This window comes from Monomorium pharaonis, chromosome 8 (assembly GCF_013373865.1).
Source record: "Monomorium pharaonis isolate MP-MQ-018 chromosome 8, ASM1337386v2, whole genome shotgun sequence".
NCBI classification, from domain to species: Eukaryota; Metazoa; Arthropoda; class Insecta; order Hymenoptera; family Formicidae; genus Monomorium; species Monomorium pharaonis.
The window spans coordinates 22,258,418-22,284,507 of record NC_050474.1 but is presented as its reverse complement, the minus strand read 5'-3'; the positions used below and the strand labels follow the sequence as shown (position 1 = coordinate 22,284,507).

The 26,090-nt window shown below is 42.3% G+C and overlaps 1 long non-coding RNA gene across 1 annotated transcript; it reads right to left on the bottom strand.

Moving 5' to 3' along the window:
- Positions 1–280: 280 nt before the first annotated feature.
- On the bottom strand, positions 281–5,125 carry LOC118647119. The gene is made up of 2 exons (XR_004964434.1): positions 1,190–5,125; positions 281–957 (listed from the first exon to the last, which is right to left on the bottom strand). It is a non-coding gene; the product is annotated as an uncharacterized LOC118647119 (long non-coding RNA).
- Between the last annotated feature and the right edge of the window lie 20,965 nt (positions 5,126–26,090).

Sequence of the window (26,090 nt, the reverse complement as noted above, 5' to 3'; positions counted from 1 at the left end):
CTGCGACTCTACGATCTGCTCCCCTAGCTTCCTAGGGACATTTCTACAGTGGAAAAAATTGTTGTTAAGTAAATATATTTATTTTAATATTTCTTCAATTTAAAGAAATATTTCCTATAAATTTATAGAAAAATTATATTTGTCAATATTTATTTAAATGTAAGAAATGATACTAAAATTAATATATTTACTTCATAATAATCCGTCTATTTTTTACATTCTTATTGTTAGGAAATGCATCTGTAGGAACTATTTAGTGTATGTTTTTAAATCAAGTATATTTTTTAAAGGAATTTAGGTATTTATTCTAGAAAAAGTCGATACCATCGAATTTGGTTCTATTAATTAACGGAGAATGAGTAGTCTAGTTTGTAATGGATCTGGCGGTAACTAACTCATCTCAAGATGTGCACGAGTAGATCAACGCCGGTTTCCCATGACTCTTCGTTTCACTTTGAGACGAATCAATGCTCCATTTTGTAAAGAAACCCTCATGTTTTTTTATCGTAAGCGGCATATGTGCTATTAATATTACAAATGTACGCATCTAATCTTTTACATTATACGCATAGTTTAATTTCTTCCGATAGTCTCATTGTTTCCAGAGCATTAACGACATAGTGAATTCGTTAAACTGTAGATATGCGAGATTTCTTTCTACTCTTCCCTCCTTTCTTCTCTTCTTTCTCTCGATCCGCCAGATCAAGGCCGAGCGGCTCTACCGATCATCCCATGCGATTGTATTGCGAATTAATTAACGGCGATAGATTTTATTTATAGACGCCGTGTCAAGGTCGGAGAAAGGGTTTCCCGAAGCTTCCGTCGACGGGGAGATTAATGTCCATTCCGAGATCGAGGAGGTCCCTGAAAGAATTATATACGAAAAACGAATCGACGGCGGTCCCTTAGCTTGAACGTCGATCCCGCCGTATTTTCGACCTTTGGTCGAAGTTTAGCCTGAGAAAAAAATAATACAACAACTATTAATAAAATTAACGCTTAAGAAATAACGTTAAAAATGATTTAAAAATTACTAAGACTAAGGAAAGCGCTATTGTTCGTCATAACATTCGATCAATACGCAACGCGACAAGGTCTCTCAATCTTTACGTTCGCAATTTTTCTCTCATCTCCTCCGAAGGGAGAGGAGCGACTCGTTCTTTGTGCTAGGTATCGAGAGGATAATTACGTGAATTCCGTGTACACGCGAAATGAAGTGGCGTATCTGCCCTCGCACACGGTTTTATCCCTCTCAGTGTCGACTTCATCCGTTGACTGGCGGCTGCACGCATGAACGCCCACGCACGAACGCCCACCTCCGGCTCTCCCTCACGAGCAGTCTCCCTGATCGCCGTATTGACGTGTCTTATCGGCGATCGGCGCCCGTGGATCGTACAGTAACAAATACACGCGGCTTTTATATTCCGTTACGATCGTCTCTCTCTCTCTCTCTCTCTCTCGCTCTCTCTTTCACGTGCGAGCGCGCATCGAGTAGATAGATAGGTAGGTAGGTAGGTACCACGTCGCGCACCTGGATTGAAGATCGCGTAATCTCCCGTATTTGAATAACATCGTCGTTCTCGGCTACTCCGTCCGTCGCGGCAACGCTCTCGAAGAATCGCCGAGAGAAAACCGTTCGACGATTCCTTTTAAATATAAATCATAAATAACGTGTACGAGTTCGTTAATGAAGCTTTTTCTCCCTCGATTGACTCTTTCGGTGAGAAAATATATTAACTTTTGACAGATATTAAATGAGAGCTATGATAGAGCTACTTTAATAAAGCTACTTTGAAATACGAAGAATTATATGTCGCTTAATTTTTTTTTAGTCGAAAATGTGATGATATTAAGTTGTTTTTATTGGCAGAACACATAAAAAAATCACGAGGCGACAGCAGTCTGCTCTAAGATATATCTAATTAGAAAAAATAAGAGATCATAAAAAATACAGTTACGGGAAATAAGAAGAAATGCAGAGAGCTGATGTTGGTTTATGCACACGATATTTCTCAATTCTGCCTGCTTCCGAACACAATACTCGCGGCGAAGATATCCCGCCGCTCGTGGTAGCGATTCGGCCCAAAATAACGAGAATGATAAGAGATTATTACTATCGGTAACTCAACGTTTGATTCCGCCGCCTTCGTCATCGTGTCGGACGCACTCTGAACAAAATCGTGCGCCGGTACTCGGTCGCGCGCGGCCGACTACGTTTACGATTCATTGAAAGTTACAGTTCCTGTCGAACGATAATCTCGTCGTAACGGGCCAACCAAGCCTTCTTCTATACGGATTACAACACGCGGCGACGTTGTGAATACATCGTTTTACGCGCGGACAGGTACACGCGCGCCCGTACACGCCGGCCTTCATAAATTCCCGGCCGGCTTGCCGACGCCGCCCTTTTCGGTAATGATACTGAAATACTTTGACTTTTATCTACCTTCGTCCAACTTTTATTTCGTGACGCGCCTACCAGTTCAATCCCTACCGCATCAAAAAGTCCCGTACGTCCGGCCGCATAATTTTTTTATGTCTGCCTTATGCATTAACGCAACTTGTCCACGCTTCGTAATTGAATCATGATTTCTGCTAGGGCGATAAAGAAATATTGGATTTCCCATTTTTTTTACGTTTCACCAAAAAACAAGTTTGATGTATCTGAGAGTAGTATAATAATCTTCCGTTTTTTTCGTGATAATTAACCACGTATCTCGTTAGTCGCTTTCTACATTAAGTCTCAAAGTCGCGATTTTAGATAGAAAATTTCTCTATTATCACAGCAGAAAACATTTTATATTTATATTAAAACCAGTTCTTTTTCAAGTTTTTATATTGAATTTTTATCCGAGAATTAATTTGAAATAACGTGATTGTGTCGTTTGAATATTTTGCGTTAAATTAATATTCTCTTAAGTTTATTAAAATAAATTTATAATAAATAAACAACATAAAAATAACGTAGTTTTCAAACATAAAATCTGGAATAAATTCTGTATAAAACGTACGTGTCGGCATATTAAAAATGTTAATTTTTTTAAAAAAACGTTCTTCCACAATTTGTTCCTACATTGTGTCAATTTTTACGTTTTTTAAACTAATTTTTTATAGTGTTTGTTTTAGTTTCTAACTTTTTATTTGTCTCGTGTTAAATTGACACAAAAATTTCAATGTTTAATACAAACTTTTCAATTGTGTATTCTTTCTTGTGTTTATTCTTGTCTCTCATCGCTGATCGAGCTCGCTGGGGTAACTTATGCATAGTACTGTATATCGGATCCCTTCCCCCGCGATTCTGCGTGACTTCATGTCCGTCGCAAATTCCCTCCGCCGTGCACCAACACGCATCCTCCTACGCGTACGCGCAGCGTGTGCACGCGTGCGCTCGTCATCGTCAGGTGTTGTCGAATCGACGTGTTTTGTCGATAATCAACGTCTATCGAATGCGTAATCGAGTGCAAGCGCGCCCGCGTTACCACCCATCCACCCAACCCTATCCGCCCTTCATTCGCTATATAGCTTCGCTGCTGGCCGGCTGCGTCCACCCTCTTTCCCCCCTTCCTCTTCGTCTGTTTCTGCGCCGCGCTCTCATTTCGCACGGAGCGAAAGCGCTTTCATGAAAATTCGCCCCCGTGCCGACGTCGTTTCCGAGTCGCAAACGCGGCTGTCGTTCGGCCTCCCGTTGATTACTTTCCTCGCTTTTTTTCCCTTCCCGTCGTTTTTTTTTTTTCGCGCGCGCGGAACGGAGCGGAAGGGTGGAAACGTTCGCCAGAACGAACGAACGAAGGAACTGACGGGGTATTTCTCATTTTTCTCATTCGTGCCGTTTCTTTCTTTCGTTACGAGGCTAAGAACGACAAGGGAAGCACGACGAGCACGGGTAGGCGGTGGTGGAGGAGGAGGTGGTGAAGGGCGCAGAGTAGAGAAATGATATTTTCGCCAGAGCTAAATTACGGGCGCGCGATGGAATGCGCATGCTACTCGTTCGCTGCGCTTCGCTGATGAGCGCAGCGCCGCCGCCGATGCAACGAGCTATGCACAACCCGCCTGATTATGATTACTTTTCCGATTAACGGCACACCATAGATGCCGAAGACGTATACGTTACCATGTGTGGCAAAGACGCGCCGCGATTGCAGCATCGGGGGAGGGGGGGGAGGTAATGTCGAATCCCTCCTGATTCTGAAGCGACTACAAACGACGGAATTACAACGGTTTGATATTCGCGTGGGGATGTGTGCAAGATCCCAATACTATTTCAACTAACAGAAACGTCATCCACAAGTGTACCCTGCGTCGTTCTATGCTGTTGAAAATTTCAGATTTTAATCTTGTTCTCAATTGATTTTGTCGCAATGTATGCATTTAATTAAATTAAACTACAGACAATCACCAAACTAATTGTTGGATACGAAGGATATTGGGAGTTTGTTTCATGCAGCAAATCAAAAGCATACTTTGACGGAAATGCATAAGTGGTAAGGATTTTCACTTTCAATCGAGTTTTCCTTTAAAAAAAAAAAGTTATAACGTTTGATAAATATGTAACTTTCGTGTCCTGTATCTGGACAATTAGTTTCGTGATTGTGTATACACATAATCATTTTTAAATAAAACACAGAGTGTCCTATGAAATCTACAAATCATCTACGGATGGTACCGTAGAACGAATTAGATATATTGGAAACGGAGCTTAGACGATGAACGATACTCGAGTTTACTTCGCATCGAGATAATTAATATTTCCTTCGCTTTCACGGGGGCACAATATGCGGCTCTCGCTCATCGAGAGCAGCGTCGCCGCAGGTGCTAAAGGGGCGATATCTCCGGCGGGGCACGTAGCCACAGGGGCGGAAGGCAGAAGGCGGGGAGAAACAGGGGGGGACAGTGAGAAGAGGGAGGGAGGCAGGGGGGCGATTTTTCGCCCGGTGGCTCCCGCCCTGCGGCGAGCATCGCCTCCTGCAAAGTCACGGCGGTGAAATTTAGTGCCCCGCCACTAAATTTCTCAGGTATTCCAATATATTCCGCGGTGCGTATCTACCTGTTCCGCGGCTCCTCTCTCTCTCCTTTCACTCTGCTTCTTTCTCTCTCTTTCTTTCTCACTCTCGGTCTTTCATTCTCTCCCGCTTCCTCAGCCGTCTTCCTTCTCCTCCTTCTCCTTTTCTTCCTCCTCTTTCTCCTCCTCTCTTTTACCGTACATCTCGTACTCGTCCTTCTTTCTTTCTTTCTCTCTTTCTTAGTGTTTCTTTCTCTCTTTTTCTTTCTCTCTCGAGCGAGACGAGCGTTTGTTGCACACGCTCGACTTTAAAAGAAAAGGCACGAGATGAGGATAGGCGTTCCCACCGGAGTTATTAATGGCTTTGACTTCGTTGCTATGGATATCCATAAGTCTTTGGCCTGCGAGAAAAAGAGAGGATGAGCGAGGGAGTCGCGGGAAGTGAGAAAGAAGGAGTCAGAGAGAGAGAGAGAGAGAGAGAAAGAGAGAGGTCTCGTCTCTCGGGCTTCCCTTGGACCTCGGGGCCGCTGCCGGACCGAAGGACGTGAAACATGAGAAAAAGGCAGAAAGATGAGAAACAGCGGACGCAAGAGGCAAGGTACATGGAATTGTCAATTTCTTGAACATAAAGGGGCGGAAGAGCGATAAGAGAATTGAGCGATACACCAATCTAAAGAAGCTGAGACATCAACTACCAATGATACTTATTAGATACTGGATTTAATCCGTCACGGTTTAATAATTCTTTCAGATATGTGCAAAATATTAAACATTCTAATTTTAATGTCGCTAAAATTACCGAATTAAATTCCAAAATTGTTTGAATTTATTCTGTGATATAAATTTGCACAAATTTAATTATCGCTGTAGTATTACACAAATGTAATTATTTGTTATTAAAAGAGTGTCTGTGAAACATCTAGAATTATCATAAGGAGGAGTAAGAATATATCATAGATGATGTATAACCAAGATGTATGGTATATAAAAGAAATATTTAAATAACAGAGCATTAAGGAAAAATGAACAAAAACGGAACTCGAAAATTTTATTAAAATTGAATCGTCGCGTAATTAATTAACTCAATGTTGACATTATTAGAAACTAACCAGCTTTGTTATTACATGATAAATAATACGTCGCGTCACACAACGGGCGGCAATGTGCATACAGGAAGGAATACTTTTATGCGGTAATTGGCGAATAAAATCAATTATCAGCATTACTGGCTCATTAATGAATAACATTATCGACGCACGATAATAATTTGCAATAATTAGATTCGTGTGGCAGTAGCAATAATTAAATTGAAAACTCCATGAGATATATTTGCGCCAAACTTACATTAACCAATGAATTTGATCAAATCGAGGGATACTTTATGGAACGCATATATAATATTCAATACTAATTCTTATCCCTTACATAAATAAACGACGGGTAATGTTCATTCCTCGTCTACTGGATTAACTAAAAACTAAAAAGAAGTTAACAGAAAGAACATGGCAAAAAGCTTTCCTCGGCGTCGTCTATGGTGGGATGCAATTATCCGTATGGTAAAAGCCCCAGTTACGCGTCGTAAACGGGCACACGCGGTAGCGCGATCATTCCAATATCAATTACGGGCGAAAATTAATTACCGGCAGCGTGGCGGATAATGAAGCTTATTAATTCCGATGTTAAGGAATGGCGGAACGTACGCGCGCTCGCCGCTCGCGCGCGACGCTGTTCGCGGAAGAAGGCCGATTAATTATCGCCGGTATCATCGGACGCTAATCTGCGTACGTTATCTCCGTATGGCGCCCGCGCATCCGATTCGCGTTTAACTTTACGCGAATGCGAGCACGCCGCCAGCTCGCGTATTCGATCGAAAGAGGCGAGAGCGACTCGATATGTCGATGTATCACCAACCACCGCGCAGGGCGGTGCAGGGCTTGCGCCGTTCAATTTCCTGACTTTTCAGATAGATATCAGTTAATTCGAAGGTTCGATCCAAGAATTAATTACCGCGATTTGTTATCGTCATTCTTTAAATCGCGCAACGCGCCTCCTTTCCTTAAGTCGCGCCCCGGTCCTCGATAACGTCGGAGGACACGGCGCGACTCCCAAGTCTCGTCCCGCATAACAGAGGGGCGTCCTGACGAACCGCGGAGAATCGAGAAACCCGTTCGTGTGCGACGAGATCGGGCTTCCTGGTCGCGTGTGTATTCGAGAAAACGGGATTGTACGTAACGCCTCCTCCGCGGCGTAACCGCGCGAGGAAGCGGGAGGCGGCCGGCGTGGCGACGAGGTCGGAGGAGGAGTAAAGTGTGAGTAAACATAATGGCAGAAATAACGTTTGCGAGAGGACGGGAGAGGAGGCCGCGCGGAGGGAATCGAGTGGCGGACCTTCCTTTTCTACGACGCGCGCGGCGGGAATCGAGAGGTATGGTCGACTCCGCTATGCGAGCGATTTCACGTGCGAGTAACCGCGTTGATCGCGCGAAAAAGGAAGATTTGCCGGCGAGCGAGCGTAATAGCCGGAATAGGGCCGATGCGGCCGCGATGCGATGCGCGTTGTTCCGCCTCCTCCTAGAGGGCTGGCGTAAAATATCCGATCGCGATACACGGTAACGAGCGCGCCGATAGGATCGGAAAAACTGAGAAATGACGAATTACGTAATTCTCGTATCTAATTAGGATCCTCGTGAAAGAAGGAGTTTTTAGGGGGGGACTTGGTGGGAATTCAATTCATCTTCGCGAAAGATTAATCTATCACCTTTAAAGTGACTGTCATAAATGTGGGGGACGTAAGAGTCACAAGAAAGTTTCCGTCAATCGGTCATAACTGTTGAGATCGTGCTTAATAAAATGATGTACATCTGAATAATATGAGAGCCAAATATTTTGGGAAATGCTATTGGAACTCGACGCATTTTAACGTTTGGCAAAAGAACCTCAATTACAATTATTCCTATACGTCTTTCGATATCGACAACATCCTCTGCTTGAATGAGAATTGAATTAAAAAAATTTTTATAATCCCATATGTTTTTAGATTATAAATAGGTCTATAAATTTAAATTAAATTTCAACAAAATTTAAATCCATTTTTATCTTTCGGGTTTTTAAAAAAGACCCGTGTTATCAGACAGTATCTCACAAGGATTGAGGGATTACATAGGAAGCGTCGCGTTCGCGGCGATTATCTTGTCGTAAGATAACACCTTCATTCCGCGATAGGGACAAATCACTTCGGGAGTTAATACCAAACACGTCGTTTTGCGTTACGCCTCCGTAATGCGGAAACGCCGGCGCGTTTCGTAATGCAGAAGCGCCGCCGAGAATCCAGCGGTTTCGCTGCAGCCCAGCTGTGGTCCAGCGCGGCCGCGGTTTTCCCGGTCTCTCGGTGTTTCCCGGGGATTTTTCAGTTTCTCGAATACCCGGTGACGCTCGCGGCGGGGAGATGGAAATTTCCGCGCCACGAGGAAGAACGTGTTATCGGCGGCGGGACTGGATTCCTTTGAAAAGCCGGCGATAATAAAGCGACGCCGTATACACCGGCGTCATAACGGGAACGATGTTCGGCGGATGCCTCGCCTCATTCCGCGCCCCGGAAAAGGAGATCCGACGCGGAAACTGCGTCCCTGGATTAAGGACATTACGGCGGCGATGCCGGTTTCTCGCGCGAGGGAAAGCGCGCTTCGTAGCTTATCGGGCTGTTCGTTCTGTACGTCGTCTCTTTGTAAGAACACGGAATACGTTCGTCGACGTGACGGGATCTTGTATTTCGATGTAACTTCGAAAGGAAGATCGAAGATGTAAAAATTATTATTTCTCGTTTACCCGCGAGTTTCACATGTTGCCCGTTATCTGTCCAGTTTCACAAGTATAAAGCTATAAAAAAAGGCTTTTTTCTTTCGTTTCTCGTGATTTTAGCTTCGAACGGGCTACCGAAAGCGTTTATCCGATAGATAAAGAAACAATGTGGTACAGCTTATTTTTAAGCAAGTTTCCGCTTTATTTCGGTTTAAAAACAAAAAAGAAAATTAATATATAGATCTAAAGATCTAATTGCAAAGTTTTTCGATCGTCAAAATGTTTTATTAGGCTATTCTTTTTCTCGCAATACGCGGCTTTTAGAATTGAACTGGCACAAATGAAAAAGCGCAGGAAGCGCGATCGATACGTCCGGGCGAGTCGGCCGACGGAAATTCCGCAATTACGAATGTAGAGGCTCACGAAACAGAAAAAGAGAGAAATGAGAGTCTCGTATAGAAAAGAGGCGTATATATTTCGCCGCAGACAGCGACGGCGCGCCGCGCGTTGCATCGGACGCGAAAATCGCGTCCGACGATGTGGGGTGTGTATGCGCGAGCATACACGATTTCAAATGTACGATGCGTTCCCCCGGTTACGATCAAAGAGATAACGAGCCGCCGCGCTAATTATAATAATCACAACATAATCGCAACATGTTTGTTACATGCGAAATTCACTTTACCTCTGGTAATCGATGGCAATCCTCCCCCCCGCGGGATTTCGGAAAGGAACGTCGCGAAAATCACCCCGACGGTACGTTGCACGTTCGATCGAGGGAATGCTATCGATTTGGGTATTGCTTCTCCCCAATCTATTCGACTTGATCCATAAATCTCTGAAACGGCTTGTTACAAGAACGACTTTTAAACGGTCGTTCGGGTCCGGGCAAACGTCCGAGAAATAAAGAAAAGTTGCAATTTTAAATAACCGGACGTAAATCTAATGGAAACGTTGCGCTCGAAAATGCAACGTCCATCCGTCGCCGCACGGAAAGCAAATTTGACCTAATTTTGCTCGGCAGGGCCGAGCCCTTATCGCAGATTACATCGGCGGGTACGTACAACTCAATTTCGCCAAAAAGTTGACCTCGGTCAGTTCCCAGAGAGCGAATCCACCGTGTCAATCCCAGCTGCGATCGTTGCGCCTGGCGCGATTACGCGTCGCGCGTTTCGCTCGAAGGAAAAAAAAAAAGAGTGGCACGGAATGAAAACCTGTGACTTCGGAGAGTATAAAATAAAAACTATCAAGAGAGAGGGGGGGGGGAGTGAAAGAGAGAGAGAGAGAGAGAGAAAGAGAGAGTGCGAGAACGAAAGACTACGAAGGCGAGAGATCAGACGGGAAATAAAGAAACGATGGAAGAAAGAAAGAGGAGTCTCGCGGCCGGGAGTTTGGCGCAATGAAAGAAAAAGAGAGGTAGAAGAGGACCTTGAGGAGGGGAGGGCGGGAGAGAGAAAGGAGCGGATAAGAAAAAAAGGAGCAGCAAATTGACCGCCGCCAGCGGGAGGCCCCGGCGCGACGGGGAGTCCCCTTCGTCCGAAAACTCTCCTCCCGTCCTCCTCGGTCTCGCGGCTCTCCCTACGACCGCCCTTAGTCCCTCTTTCTCTCTTTCTCTTTGTTTTTCTCTCCTCCCTCTGTCTCTCTCTCTCCTTCTCTTTTTTCTGCGTTCCCCGCGCGTCCTCCCGTGCCACGATCCCTACCCAACGATCTCGCTCGCTCCACTCGAAGCGAGACAAATGAGCGGCATCCGTCTGCGTCACCTGTCCGTCAGTTCGTCCGTAACTTTTGACTCGAGGCAAATCGAGAGACGCGCGCGTCAGGAGAGGGAGGAAGAAAGAAAACGAAGGGCGGCTTTTTACCGCGGGGCCCGGTGACCCGACAACGACGATGACGACGACGATCCCGCGACCGACGCCCCGACGAAGAGCCGAGGGAATAAGGGCCGGTTGCACAACGTTATTTTTATTCACCACGTTAATGGAAAAGGCTGATATACTCGATTGAACTGTAGCTCCGTCATTTCGAATTAACAAAATTAGAATTTAATTAAAAAATTCTCACTTGAAGAGACACATCTACCCGCGCCTACGTTCTAGCGAAAATTATTATTTTTTTTACTGCTCTCGTCTTTTCACAACTATCGTTTTTTTAGGATACTATGATTATGGTACAAAATATGTACCCTTAATTTTATATATTGTATATAGAATATTTTTAAATATTTTCAAAGCTGTTTTGTTATTATACGTTTAAGCCTATAAGCACGAGACTTATTGTCACTTTATTTTTTTCAAGATACAGTTTCCTACAATATCTCTACGACTTCAATAAACTTATGATTAATTATTATTATCATACCGTATCTATGTCTCGTATTTCTGTTTGTATCTGTTTTTATAAACTTGTATCATAGTTCTGGCTATGTGTGCAGCTAAAATAGTAACGCGCTGCCATTCGCGTGTCGGGGGGGGAACGTAAAGAATAACGCTCGTAGAAAACAACGGGATACGGAGATTTTCTGTACGCGCCGTGCACCATAAATAATCCTCGATTACACGCGTCTCACGGCGGCTCTCTCGTCGGCACTCCGAAGAGGCAAATTCCGGGCTGACGAGCGCCGAGACACGGGCTCTTTCCGCGGTTGCACGCCGGATTACGTCAGCGCCGGGGGGAGAGATTGTAAAAATGCAATTTGCATTATCAGATACGCTCGCAACGACGTGGCTACGTCGATACGCGACGTGGGACCACGTCGTATACGAGTTACTGGCCGATACTACGTCTTTTATTTATTCTTACTTTTATTACTGCCGTTACGGCGATTTTGGTAATTTATATTTTTTATTTTTAGGTAATTATACTTTTGGTAATTTTTAATGGGAGCTCCTATCTCTCAATGCTCCCATAAAGTTTAGTGACTAGCTAAAATTAATTGACATTTGGAAACCTGCAGGCTTCTTAGAGTTATTTTTTTTCCTCACGAACAAAAAATTTTAGTTAGGAATATCCGAACTATCACCCTGAAATTAGCTGCAAAATCAAAGCAATGAATAATTTGACTTATGCAACGTAAATGACCATATTTTGCTATAGCTTCAGGTAAATAATTTTTAAATGAGTAAATGGATCCAATTGAACTTTTGCATGAATATTTATTAGAGTTTTATTAGTATATGTAAAAAATTTGATTAAATTCGTAATGCTATTTTTTCTCATCAAATTTGCAAATAAATACTATAAAACGTGATTTTTACATAAGAATAAAAAAACAAATCTAAAAATTATTTTTAAATCAATAAGAAAATTGTACTCAAGTTTTTATAAACATTCTAACGTAATAATAGAATAATCTATGAATTTTTAATATTTTTAATAATGCTTGGAGATGTAACATATCCATCCTTAATGGCTAATAAGACAGAGATTTCGAGGCCTGGACTTTTTTTACTTCCCAATTAAGTTGAATATCGTGCAAAATGTTACATTTCTCTTTGATTCATGGTAAAAAAGACCGAGACTTTAATTGGAAAGAATTTAAAAAATATACATAATGGTTCTGTATTCTTCGTTCGAGAGAAGGGATGGTAATTGTTCTGAAATGATTGGCACCTGCCTACCTGGATTCGCAACTTTCGTCCTCGAATCGATCGGCAAGATCGACGCCGTGTTCATCCCCGTCTCAGAAACGGAAAAGCAATACTACCGGTTATCGAGGGTACCGGCTCCCCATACTCATTCTCGTTCCCCTATCTCGCGTTGTATCTTTGAACGCGCGCTAAACGTATTTTACAGGTGTTACTTCCTAGCGGGAGCGCAACGCGGAGATAAGAAACAAAGTGCCCCGGTATTCATCACGGTTATCTTTATGGATGCGCCTGTAACGCTGATGAGGAATTCTTAACTTTTATGGACGCGCCGATATACGCCGACCACTTTTTTCCCCCGAGGAAGAATCCGCGCGACCGAAAATTTATTTAATTGCAGTTAACACGCGATGATTAACCGTCAGGCCGCTTTTTCCCTACTATACTTTTCGGATCAGCTATTATCATTTTACAAATTTTCCCGGCAAATATTGATACGGCAATCAAAACGCCGAATGAAAGTTCTACATAAAATAGAAAAAAAATTTTTCACGCATGGGAGAAAAATTTGTTTCCCCGTTTTTCAGCAAGTTGCAATTCGAATGGATTTTCAATGGAGATGAAATTGTAGTTATGGAAGTAGAATATTTTTATGATATTAAATTTGTTATTTAAATCAAAATCTCGACGCAGAAAATGCTTCACGGGACTTAAATTGTTTACAAAAAATAGTAAAAAGTTAACACACATTTCTCGCGGGTTTCTATATCTATGCCAATATCTAACATCATGGAGATTTCGAAAGCATCGATTAAATTTTCATCAAAACATCGTCGAGAGTTGATACGCGGCGGGTGTAATTACCGAAAGGGTTAACACAAATCGCCAAGGGTCGAATATTAAAATTTCATTATAGCATCCCGAGGTATCAATAATACAGATGATTCACGATTATGAGACGCGTAAACCGAGTTATGCGAGTTATGCTATCGGCCGCGAGTTTGTTTGCTTTCCGTAGACACACTTATTGTTTTTTGTACATTTTATATTATATTTAATATTTTGGCATTTAATATCTCGACGGCATTTTTCGACGACAAGCGAAATATTTTTTCGGCGTTCAAGCCCGACAGTCATCGAAGGGTCGTGCGCGGCTTTCGGCGCGTGCGACATTTACCGTAATTTATCGCCGCGAAAAGGATTCGTTAAGATAGCGGGAACACGTTTCCCTTTATCTCGCGGGATGCACGCATCTCCCACGATGCAGTTGCGGAAAGGAAGAAATGAGTGTAAAAAAACGAAGAGGAACGAGCGAGCGAGAGAGAGAGAGAGAGAGAGAGAGAGAGAGAGAGAGAGAGAGAGAGAGAGAGAGAGAGAGAGAGGAATGCGAAGCGACGATGATTCGTCCTCAGAAAATTATACGGGGTGGGCCGAGGGACAGCCTCGCCGTTTGAAAGGATATAATTTCGCACCTATTACCAGCGCAAAAAGGATCGCTGGAGGTCGAACGGATGGATGGTAGCCGCCCTGGACGCATTCAGGAAGTGCAAACTGCCCTTTTCGCGGGAGAAAGAGAGAGAGAGAGAGAGAGAGTGTGTGTATGTGTGTATATGTGTATGTACGTTCGTTGAAAAATTATGACATCAACGCTTCCAGCCTGGGAATTAACGCTTCCGGTGCTCCGATGCCCGACTAACAAATCAAACGTAACGGAAGCCAGCGAGGTTCACTCGCCCGCTCGTTATTGAAAATTTGTCGGTTGGGCATTGTCGAGTGACATTAATGAATCGGCCGTTTGAGAAGCGGTGCTTTTGATATCAGCCCTCACATTTCTTTTCCAATTCTTTTCTTGTAGGAAACTCGATTAAAGTATTCAATATAAAAAGTATTTTGATACAAGCTTAAAAACGATTATAAATAGTTAATGAGGCCGTGTTTGCTTCAAAACATGAGGGAGTCTCTTCTTTGCTATTTTTGCGAGACAAAAATTGCAATTCTATCGCGAGGACTCGCGAACTCTTTCATCTCCATAACAGGATCGCAATTCGTAATACGAATTGCCGTCCATAAATCGCACGCCCTTGTTTTTTTTTTTAATTCGACGTCGCGGCGTCAATGGAACGGAAAAAAAAGTGCGTTGTAAAACGCGTCCCCGACGTGCCGCCGTGCGAGCGCGAGCGAAAAAATGATGATTTACAGGGAAGTAAGCTACTACGTCGTAATAAAACTGTCAACCGGCCCACCCAGTACGTGGAGGTAGGCCAGGCTGGGTCCGGAGTCCGCAGCCGAAGGATGCGCTGTCGCGGTGCTTGTGAGTAAGACGAGTGTGCCTCGGGATGGCCTCGAGATTAGAATCTGAACGACGCGCTTAGGTGTGTCGCCCGTCCCGAGAGGTGCATCTGGAATTCGTGCCGGCTTCTGTCCACGTGTCGCCCGTCCCGTCGTAGATCACGAGAAGAAGATGTTCCAGCTTCCGTCGAATTTCTTTATTTCCTGTCGTCGCCCGTCCCTTTCCACAAGCGAGATTCGTGGGCGATCCATGACTGCATGAATGGTACCGTACATGACAATCGCTATTACTTTTTCTTTATTTTAACAATGACGATACTTTCTAAAAATAATTACTCCCAATTTTAAGATCTACGATAGTTTGTGCATCGAGCACAAATATAAATACATAGTAGATAGGCAATCCTCGTTTTCTCATGTAAAATTTCGCCACAAGTGTTTTCGATATAGGGCGACATTTGGTTCACCGCTCGTCACACGTGCACACGAAGAACGCGGCCGCGAGCGGCGGGAACAAAAATTCCAGCGTAGTCGCCGCGGGAAAGCGTTTCACGGCAGAGAACAAATTGGTCACGATCATTAACGCCCTCCCGGCTCGAGAGCCGGACTCAAGGCGGTTACAAAGCGATATTTTATGTACCTATGCGCGCAACGGATCTAGAATAGCGTCCTGATGCACTTGTTGCAACGATGACGTCGAATTGAAATAAAACGCCGCGCGCGTTTCCGCCGGTTGAAGAACAGCAAACGATCCGAACCGGGGGGCTCGAGCGTAAGTAATGGCGATCATCGAGTCTCTGAACGCCGGTGCTTTCTCTCGTGAATCGTCGTAGAAAAATCATGGAGATATCCGACGTCACCCGCCGCACCCTTGCAACGATTCTTCTCTTTCTCTCTCTCTCTCTCTCTTTCTCTCTCCTCGAAAGAAAGAATTATCGAAAAATTATGCAAGAGCGAAAGATTTTCACGGTGGAGTTACGACGCTTGGTGAAAAGTTTATCCTCCGATCGATGGTTGATCGAGTATGATTAATCGCTGTTCTTTAATTGCCCTGAAACGCGCTAATGTTAAACTTGTATTTTTCACTTTTCTTTCATCGTCGATTGCGCCGAAATCTCATTCTGCAGCGCGATATAAGGGAGAGAGTTGCCGAATCATTGGTCTAAATCATACATCATCAATATTTAATATTATTGCTTAATATTAGCAACATTTAGTGACACAAGTAAATGAGAAATGAATAATGTGTGGACAAAAATTTAACAGGTTGCATTTTTCATTCTGTTCGTGCTAACAATAAAAATGTGCAACTTATAATGTGTTTATTTTTGATGAATTCTTTTTCATTGTCTTTTTCGCTTGTCATGAGAAATATACATTTGTTGTTGCCTTTCGACAAAGTTGTATGGCGTGAGACCTCCTCTCTCTCTCTCTCTCGCTCTCTCTCTCTCTCTCTGGAAATTCGCTTATCTTATGCTCGAGAACTGAGATCGCGGTCGCATGCGGAGCGTATGCAAATGCCGAGAGTGCACCTCGACGCGACGCGATCATTGAAATCATTAAGCGTAATTTAGCATCGCAACAAGGCGTATCGCGCCATCGGTCACGTAATAGCTACCTCGCGCCTCCTTTGTTCGGTGCATTTCGCGGTGGCACGACGGATGGCAAAGAAACGCGACAACGAGCGAGTTACGTGACGACCTCGTTAACTTTCGTCCAAAACTGGATAAAAAAGTAAGGTAACAAAATTAATCGAATGTTGTACAATATACGAGCAAATATATAAGAAAAAAACTACGTGTAAAAATTATTTTTATTAAGTCTCGAGAAACCTTTACGCGCTTTTTTATTTTAAATATTTATAACGTTTAATCAAAATTTTTAGACTCTATTTTTTTCAGATATTCCATCTTATCGCAGACTAGATTTTTCAGGAAGGGCAATTCTTTTTAACTTTAAACGTCAATGTTGTAGTCTAAAAATTTTCATTAGAACGTAAGTTACAGGGATTTAAATCAGAAAAATGCATAAGAATCTCTTGGGACTTAATGAGTTAATATTTTGATTAATCGTGCTCATTTAAACGTGCGTATCGCAAAAATTGAAATTTAATAATTTTCCTTTTTTCCCCCGTTTTCTTTTTACAGCGACAGCTATTTGCGAAAATCTTGCCCGACATATTTTTATTCAATACTGTGTCGAAATTAACTGTACCTTCGGCCTTTGAACGCGATTCGGTTAATTTTTGCGTATACTCAGTAGGGTGAAATGGAAAGGCAGGGTGAGTTCGCGGATTTCGTGATATCGCTGTAAAGTCATCAAAAATCGTTTGCACAGGGCTCGGCGCGATGCCGCATAAAGCGCTTGCGATCATTAAAGCCCGAACCTGTAGCCGAGCCCTTTGGCACCAAGCAACAAAGCGATATTTCACATTACAAACATTTGAGATGCGTTAAAACAGCGATTAACGTACTTGTCGCGACGGCGGCGTTGAAATAATTCGAACGACATGCCGACAGTTTGCCACTCTCGTTTCCCGAGAAAAAGGGAATTAAAAATAAACCTAGCTAGTCATAACTTTTTGTTTAGATATTATGTAGAATTTCGCTCCAATATTACAATTATAATTATAATTAGTCTGCTTGTTCGTTATGCCTTATAGATTTGCGTAACAAAAAAAGTTACATCTATAAATGTTTTTTATTTCTATACGTATCCATCGATTCCTCTGTAAATTCGGTCTTTTCTCAGAACGTTTAATTCTAAATATATTATATAATTCAAATGAATTTTATTTTTTAGCTTTTTACTAAAATAAAATTTCAATTACCATTCGAAATAAGAACGACAGTATTGACTCGGTGCGCTCGCATGTTGAAAAAAGAAGGAAAGATACGTTCGCATACGGAGAGAAAGGATTAAGTACCGCGTCTCGTGTAACTATCACTACGCTGTAATAATTATCGTTTGGTAACGCACTAGTCCGGGGAACGGCGATCCGGCCGTGGCGCAGCCACAAAGAGAACCAGAGGTCCGTGAAATATATGCGATATTCTTTATCCTCACCTTCTCGCACGTGCGATAAAATGGCGTAGATTTGCGAGCAAAATCGTATAACTCTCGCATCGAATAAAAGTCTACTGCTAATTGGTGCTCACTTTAGATATCGTAATCCCGTGTTACGTCTGTGCCGAATTTGATAATTAATATAACGACTCGAATGTCTCGCATAGAGAGAATACGCATTTACATTTATGATTCAAAATATTTTACACTCGTTATATGTATTTACAATTATTAAAAAGATTAAATCAATAATAAGTATTTGATTAGGAAATTAATAAAATAACTATTAATTATTGAATTAATCATTTTATACTTTTAATTATTTTTATATTTAAATTCGATACTATCAAAGGCTTATCCGATCTAAGAGACGTATTTTTTGTGGAGTGTTGCGAAAAGGTTTACAATAAATTAATTTATTATTGGTGAAAGATTAAATATTGTAGTAGCAGAAGACATCAAGCTGCAATTTCCAATGCTTATATTTGCCTGCAAATCAATACCAAGTGAGAAATATAATAAAAAATAACTTAAGTGGTGTACCTGTGTGGTGTCGCATTCGGCAACTCTCCTCCCATAATAGACATAGAATGCAGCTTCGACTCGCTATTATCCACATCGTAACAGCAACAATATTTTCATCGAGAATGTCAGTGACAGAGGATGCTTCGTGCAACAGTGATCTGAAGTAACCGACCGACGCTGATGCTTGCATTGTAACGCAGAGGGAAAAGAAAGCCGAAAGGGCACGAATCCGATTTGTCAGTTGCGCGAGGCATCTATTGCCTAATCGCTACAGAAAAGCGGCGATCTTGCACGAATCGTGCTGGTCGGCGAAGGGAGGGGGAGAGGGGTGAATCGCGCAACGGATCGCGCCCTTGCCAGAACGCGAGATTCGATGCGCGGCGGAGAAACTAACGCTTAGCGCGATAAATCACGCGTCCGTCCGTCCGTCGCGCTTTTTACCGTAACGTCATTATCATAATTGCAGCAATGTTGTATCTCGAAGGCGTTTCACGCGGAAAACAAATTGGTCACGATCATTATCGCCCTTCCCGATCACTTGGAAGCAGAGCTTCGTGGTTGCTAGCCGCCGCCGCTGCCGCGCGCGAGCATCCGTGTCTACTATGAGCTGCACACACGTGCAAAAGCGGTACGAAGAGTGCCCCGTCCATTAGTGTATGCATCTGGGAAAACCTGTGTTCTTTACATGCACGATTAACCGCGGCGGTGCCCTAAGTCGGTGCATCTCTCCGCGTGCAATTTGATAAATGACTGTAACTCTGATTTTGTTTTAATAAAAGAAAAAAGACAATTGGGATTATAAAAAGTAGAGATCGGCAATTTTCAATATAATTTCATTGAATAAAATCTCCGAGAAGCTTTCATCCCGAAGAAATATCACGAAATCGACACGAACGAGTGACATTTGTGTATAATTATTTAATCAGCTCTTATTAATAAATAGCTAGTCTTCTCTCTTTCTCACACGAGGAATCTGTATATTCTCACACGGGACGTGTGAAACGTATCGGGAACGAAAGGAACTGGAGCGGCACCGCGTTCGAGCTGCATCGCGGATGCATTCGCTGGAAGAGCGACGCGCGGCATTATGCAGATGCGTTTCGACGATCGAAGGAAGTCGCGGCGCGTGAAGCTGGTCGCGGCTAACTACGGGATGAAAATTATTCCGATTCGGCGTAATCGCGATCGTACAACGCGCAACGGAGACTGCTCAATTAGTAGCATTCTTGCCAGCGAATCCGACCGGAAAGCGCGGAAGCGAGATCCTTATCAATTAATAGAGCAAATAGAAACGGGTAACGCGGGTAGCACGGGAAGTTGGAAATCGCCAAGCACGACGTTAGTGCTGGCGAATCGAGCGAGCAATCATCATATTAATTATAGATCGTCGCCAAATTGTAATTCGGCAACGTATTCTCTCCTGCGGGACGTGTATGCATTTTTTATCGTCCGCGCTGAATCTCAGTTGAATATATGTATGAAAATTCATACGTTTCAGAGGCATATGTTCATTTTTGTAAAATTTGCGGATTCTATTAGGTTTTAATTATATAATTACAAACATATAGCTCATTTTACCCTTCGTTTAAAAGTTTTTTCAATTTTCTGAAATTTTAATCTTGTCCTCTTTAATTTTTTCGAAGCCAGTTTCATTCTTACCCTTTCGCAAATTAATTTCAATGATTAACTCTGTTCAATACTCGAATTCATTCCCCATTACTGAAAAAAATCGCAAATATCGTTGCGGTCACATTTGGAATAAAGAAATTAATATACGTCGCAAATGTAATGGACACCTTTGCCGTTTGGAAAACAGCGGGTCGGAATGCGGGACGACTGGAAGAGCAAATAAGAAGTCGCCATCAATTAATATCGCGAGGATGCGGGTATCATTTGCTCGCATTGATGAGACTACAAATCATGCGTGCGACGCCACGGTGCTCCTTTTTACAGCGCGGCTTAATAAAAGGTAGCGAAACACCGGGGATACGAAATTAATTACGACGCCTGGCCATCTCTTATCGCGCCTAGACAATTACGGGTACAACGCGATACGCGTGTTAATTCGCGACGCGCGAGATCCGATCGGATCTCCTAATGGCCGCGTAAACTATTAAGCTCTATGGGGATTTATGCGAGCCGGAAAAATCCCGCGCGTTAAAATCGGTTGCATCGCGAAACAATCGGCGAACGGGAGAATGGGAATGTATTCCGGATCCGGAGTAATTCTAATCAGCGCGCGCCCGCGCACGATTGTTATGCGCTCGTTGAGAAAATCTGATCGGAAGAGAATCGGAATGAGAGATTCAACGTCGACCAATGAACCTCCTTCGTCGGAAAGCGAATTCTCGATTGGACAATGTATGCAACTGTATTGAACGAAAGAATTTGATAATAATAATCAAGCCTTGATTGCGCGAAGCAATTTTAATTAAATTTTGATTAATATTATAAATATTTAATAATTGTACTAAAATAATCATTACATTAAAGTATTAAACATACTAATAGTAATCAATCAGTTATTAAACAATTATTAAATGTTAGACATTTAGTTATTAACCGAACATTTAATTGAATTTATTTCACCAAAGCTTAGTAATTATCACTTAGGTTTAATTATTATTACTAAACTTTTTTCAGTGAGCTACGTTTTTAATAAATAAAGTAGGACGCTTTAAAAGACTTTTTTCCTTGGCACGATTTCTGTTTCCATCAGAAATAAAAAAAGATAAATTATGATTGTATATTGATGTCTTAAGAATCTCACCTCTTTATCTGTAGCAAAGCAGATGTCTTAACCACATCCTGTGGGAATGCTTAATGACTGCGTGTCAACAACTTTGCCGTTTAGCTTATGCTAAGGAACCTTGAAAATTCGCAATCCCGCGCGAGAGAAATCCGCGGCGTCGCGATACACGCGCTAATTCGAGCCGCGAAGATTGAATCTTAATGTGTGCGCAAACCATTAAATCGCGGCGTGCGAAGCGCGGAGTGCGAGAAACAACGCGGCAGGATTACGTCGATTCCGCGGAGTAATTGCAATTATTTGTGGAGCGGATCTGCAGAGCGCATCTCCATAATCCGTCCCAGACGAAGGCGTCGAGCGGAACTGCCAACGAAATCGCTGCCAATTACGATATATCTGTCTCATTATCGCGACTCACGTGTTCCTCTCTCTCTCTCTCTTTCATCTTGGATTATTCTCCGCTCTGCAACTCTCGCATCTTTCGTTACGTTTCTATTACAAACTAAGGATTGAATGAAACAAAACATATCGATCAATATGGATTCGCGCGATGATATTAACTAATATTACGATTAATTTTCAGTTCTTATTTGGATCCTCCTCGAATAAAAATATCAATAAAACTTGAATACAGATTATCTAGTCAATGGCAAATAGAATTCAATATAAGATTTCTAAGGTTAAGGCAAAACCAAATAGAAAATTAAGAACTTATAGAAGAATATGCTAAAGTGTCTAACAATTTTAACTAGATGCAGATTTGAATATAATTTTTATGGATTAAGAAAATAATAAAGAAAATGCTCAAACATCATAAGCAATGCTGTAAAAAATTTTGACATTTATTACATAATTATTTTGATCTAACAAAGTTGTTTTATATTTTTAGATATCTTAGCAAAACCACATACGATTTGAAAATCATTAGCATAGTTAGGTATGCGTTGGTGCAATAACTCAAGTCGCCCATGCACTCGATGAATTTTTCTGTGATAGAAAAATATGCATGATCAAGCAGCTCGGTATACTTTGGACCCATTTTTTATAATTGATTACCGGCCGGATGTAATTACGTATCGTGTGCGGACAGAACTTGGCGATCTTATGATGCAAGATAAATACTACTTTCTCTCTCTCTCTCTCTCTTTGTTTCTTTCTCTCTTCCTCCATTCTTTAGCAAAATTACCGTCTAATTTTCTTTGAGCTTGGATATGGAAAATTCAAAACATGCGTACTGCGTAGGTAGCAATCGGCGGATATTTCGTAGAAAATGAAGAAAAAAGAAACACAGAAAGTGGAAACGATTGCCGTTCATTCTTGAGAAAATCATGAATGGTTTCAATACTGTCGGATAATTTGAAACCTGACACTTGATTCGCACAAGTAAAATTATTAATAACAATAAAAAGCGAGTCTTACAACGATTTTGTCTGTGATTTTATCTCATATAACTATTTTTTTTAACAAAAATAAAATATAATAAGTAGTTTTAAATGATTTTTTGCCTACGGTCTAAATATAAGCCTTGTTTATTTGAAAATATGATCGTACTTGATCCGGTGATTCGATCCAAAGATGACAATTATCATTATTATAATTTTTTCCCTTTCTCTCTCTCTCTCTCTCCCTCGGGATTCCCAATGTAACCGTCGTCTTACGCAATACCGGAAATCGATTCTCCGCGGCTAGGAAGTGGATATTACTTTCGCACGAACGCCGTGTCCCTCGTAATCGGAGCGCAAAGCGCATACTACTGATTACAGGTAGTTGCCGATTCGTGCTTGACCCTTGACCGGGAGCAAGCTCATTTTTGTTCCGGAAGAGAACGTCGACTCCGCTGAGGTAGATTAGTAGCGATGGATACGTACGCGCAATCCTCATCCGGTAATCCAATTTTCCGAACGCGAGCAGAGCTATTTTCGCAACGTACCATTGTGGTGTGTGTATATAATATAGGAAAATAATATAGAGGCGCAATTCGTAGATGGATAAACGAACGGACGGATAATTCTATAAATTTGTAAAAGCATGGAAAAACAAAAAAAATACCGGATTCATATTTGACCGCACAGAGTGCAGTTTAGGAGTTGATGCGTGCCCCCACCTCCTCAAAAAAAGGTTACCGAGCGAATCAAATTTCGCGTAGCGCAAAAGCGCTTTTTGCGGTATGATATAAAATATATACGCGGTTCTTGTTCCGTCGTTGATTTTCATATCGCACGAACGTGAAATTTACACAGTAACTGAATTCGCGACTCTCTTTGGAGTCGAAAGTAGTTGCCACGCTAATTGCCGATATTGCGGGTTCGCGATTTTTAATTAAGCGCAAATACCCCTTTGAATGCGAGTATCGTTTCTAGAAACTAACAGGCACCGCATTCGCGAAACGCTTTCGAATGGCGCACGGTTGTTAATAAATTGCTTCTTTTTTTTTACCTCGGAAAATGCGATTCTGTAAATGTGTTGCTTTGATACTCGCGCAGTTAGCGGGGCGTACGGAGCGTCCTTTCCACTGTTAAAATATTTGCCTTACCAGCCGAAAGATGTGCCTTCCCAACGAATCAAAAACGTCGGAATTCTCTCTCTTTCTCGCGGCTTCAGCATTTACGCTGGAAACTCTTTAATTTTCGCTGACAAGCCTTTAATTATTCCTGTCCTCGCGTGTGTGCACAAGACAAAGAGTCCGACGTCCAATTAATAAATTTAGATTCGCGATTCGTGTCGTTAATGTTTCGTTGCGTGCATTAAATTTTACCGCGTTTGCCCTTCGAGGCTGTAAAGCCCGACGTTGCATCGACGTTTACGATCATCGCCCCGTAAAACCGAATTTCTGCGATCGCCGACTAATGTCGTCGACGTGCCTTCATTCACCCGGTGGCGGATTTCATTCATCGCGTCTGGGCTCGGCCCTCTTCGGCGATCTCCCGTGCGGATATCAATACGCCGCACGATAAATTCGATGCAATTAGCGGCCGTCCGGTGCAATTAAAGTGCGCGCCGCCGCGACGAGAAAATCGCATGCAAATTCCATTCGACTTTTACAGGATCCGCAGGAAGGCCCGCGATATCTCGGACCGTTGCATCCACCACGTTTATTTTTTTTGTAGGAGAGCCCGCGCGTCTCCCTTTCTCCCTTTTCTTTCCGGTGTGCCGGGTCCGAGCCGGCGATTATCGTTATCGCTTCTCGCTGCCTCTGACTTCCCGAACGACCGCGCCTTACGCAATGCTGGAAATTGGCAAAGAAAACGAGGGGAGGAGCGGGAAAAAATCTCAGGATTGGGCGGAGGCGGCGTTTTATGACAACGAGCTTTACGATTTTTCTGTTAGACGTAAACCCCGCCGATTACATTTCCCCCGAGATCGACGAAAGACGAGACATCGATGCGTGGAAGATCATCGCGAAAATGTAAGATGTGCTTGTCGTGAAAATAAATAAAGTAATTATTATTTACTTTGAGTATTAAAAGTACTAACAACTTGAAATACGTATTAAATATTGGTCAATTTAATATTATCCAAAGAGTGTTACATTTTTACAAGGGGATGAGGATTAATAAATAAATAAAAAACTTATACAGCTCGTAAAAATATTATATTATAAAATTTGCTTTGCCTCACATATTTTTGTGGTATCGCTAATCGCAGCGTCACACGCTATGAAGAGATCTCTCTGGCGATCTGGATAGTCGAATTTGTACAGAGATAGACGAGCGATGCGGCGTACTCGAGCCGAATGTCGATCAGGGGCGATCGTTCAAAGTCGTAAATTGCTAGATATCCGTTACCCCGCGCATTCGTCAAGCAAAAATATTTTCCGGCCTGGTTGAAAAATCCAGGCGCTGCCGCTGACACGCGCGAGAAAGAAAGAAAGAGAGAGAGAGAGAGAGAGAGAGAGAGAGAGAGAGAGCGAGAACGAAATGCTGCAGCAACGCATTTCTTGGAAAATCAACATGGATGTAATCGAGCACGATGAAAGTGCTTCGGGCTCCGGAACAAAATCCGGCCGAGATTACATATTTTCGCGTAACGTTTTCGAGTTTTCTTCGCGAGGTAAACAAACGCTGTTTACCTAATATTCTCCGAATTGTTACACTACGAGCTTCGATTACACCATTGTCGAAGACAATGCAATAGTTTGAAAAAATAGCGTTCACAGCGATGACGCGATCGTGAGCGCAAACGGGAACAAATATTGCTTCAATTCGTGACACCATGCAATTGCCCGCGGAATCCACGCTTCACAAAATTTATATAAATTTCCATTTAATGGACCGAAACGCAAACTTGGTCGCAATTGTTTTACATGTATTGTTACTTGCAATATGATAATAATTATTATAGTCAAACAAATGTGTAGTACACATTTTTAATAACTAAGCAAGTTTAAATGTAAAATAATATGTGTAAATCGTTTGTCTTTATTTCAATGTTAAATAACTCAAAATTCAATGTTAATAATATTCACATGAAGGTAGAAAAATTATAGCGTGCATATTATAAAATACTTTGTAATTCTGCTCGCCGAATAATAATTTTGTAAAATTTATTGTCCGAGCTGGTATGGCTAATTTTTGTCCTAATTTTTACGTCAGGCTTTCGACAGAATTTTTCAGGAACTTTAGAAATATTCAGTTCCGTCTGATGTTTGGATTTTCCTGATTTTCGTTCCGTTCGCACATCGCGTTCCAGTTTCAAATCCCTACATTTCCAGATGTTTATTTGCTCTCTGCATTGACAGGTTCGTCACCGTTGTAACTGTCGATCGACGTCCTAACGACATGCCGTCGACGCGGACAAAACGACGGCGAAATCCAGAGACAGGGAGAAGAGAGAGAGAGAGAGAGAGAGAGAGAGAGAGAGAGAGAGAGAGAGAGAGAGAGAGAGAGAGAGAGAGAGAGAGAGAGAATCGCTTCTCTCTGACCGTTTGACGCGTTTTCGTTCGCCCTCGAAAATCGAGGGTTGGAGACAGGAAGCTCTTCATCGAACTTCCCGTCGAATATTTTAGAAAAAGATCGTTATTTCATTTCTCACGAAGCTCTTACCTCTCACATTATCACGAATTTTAGCATTTGCCTGTATT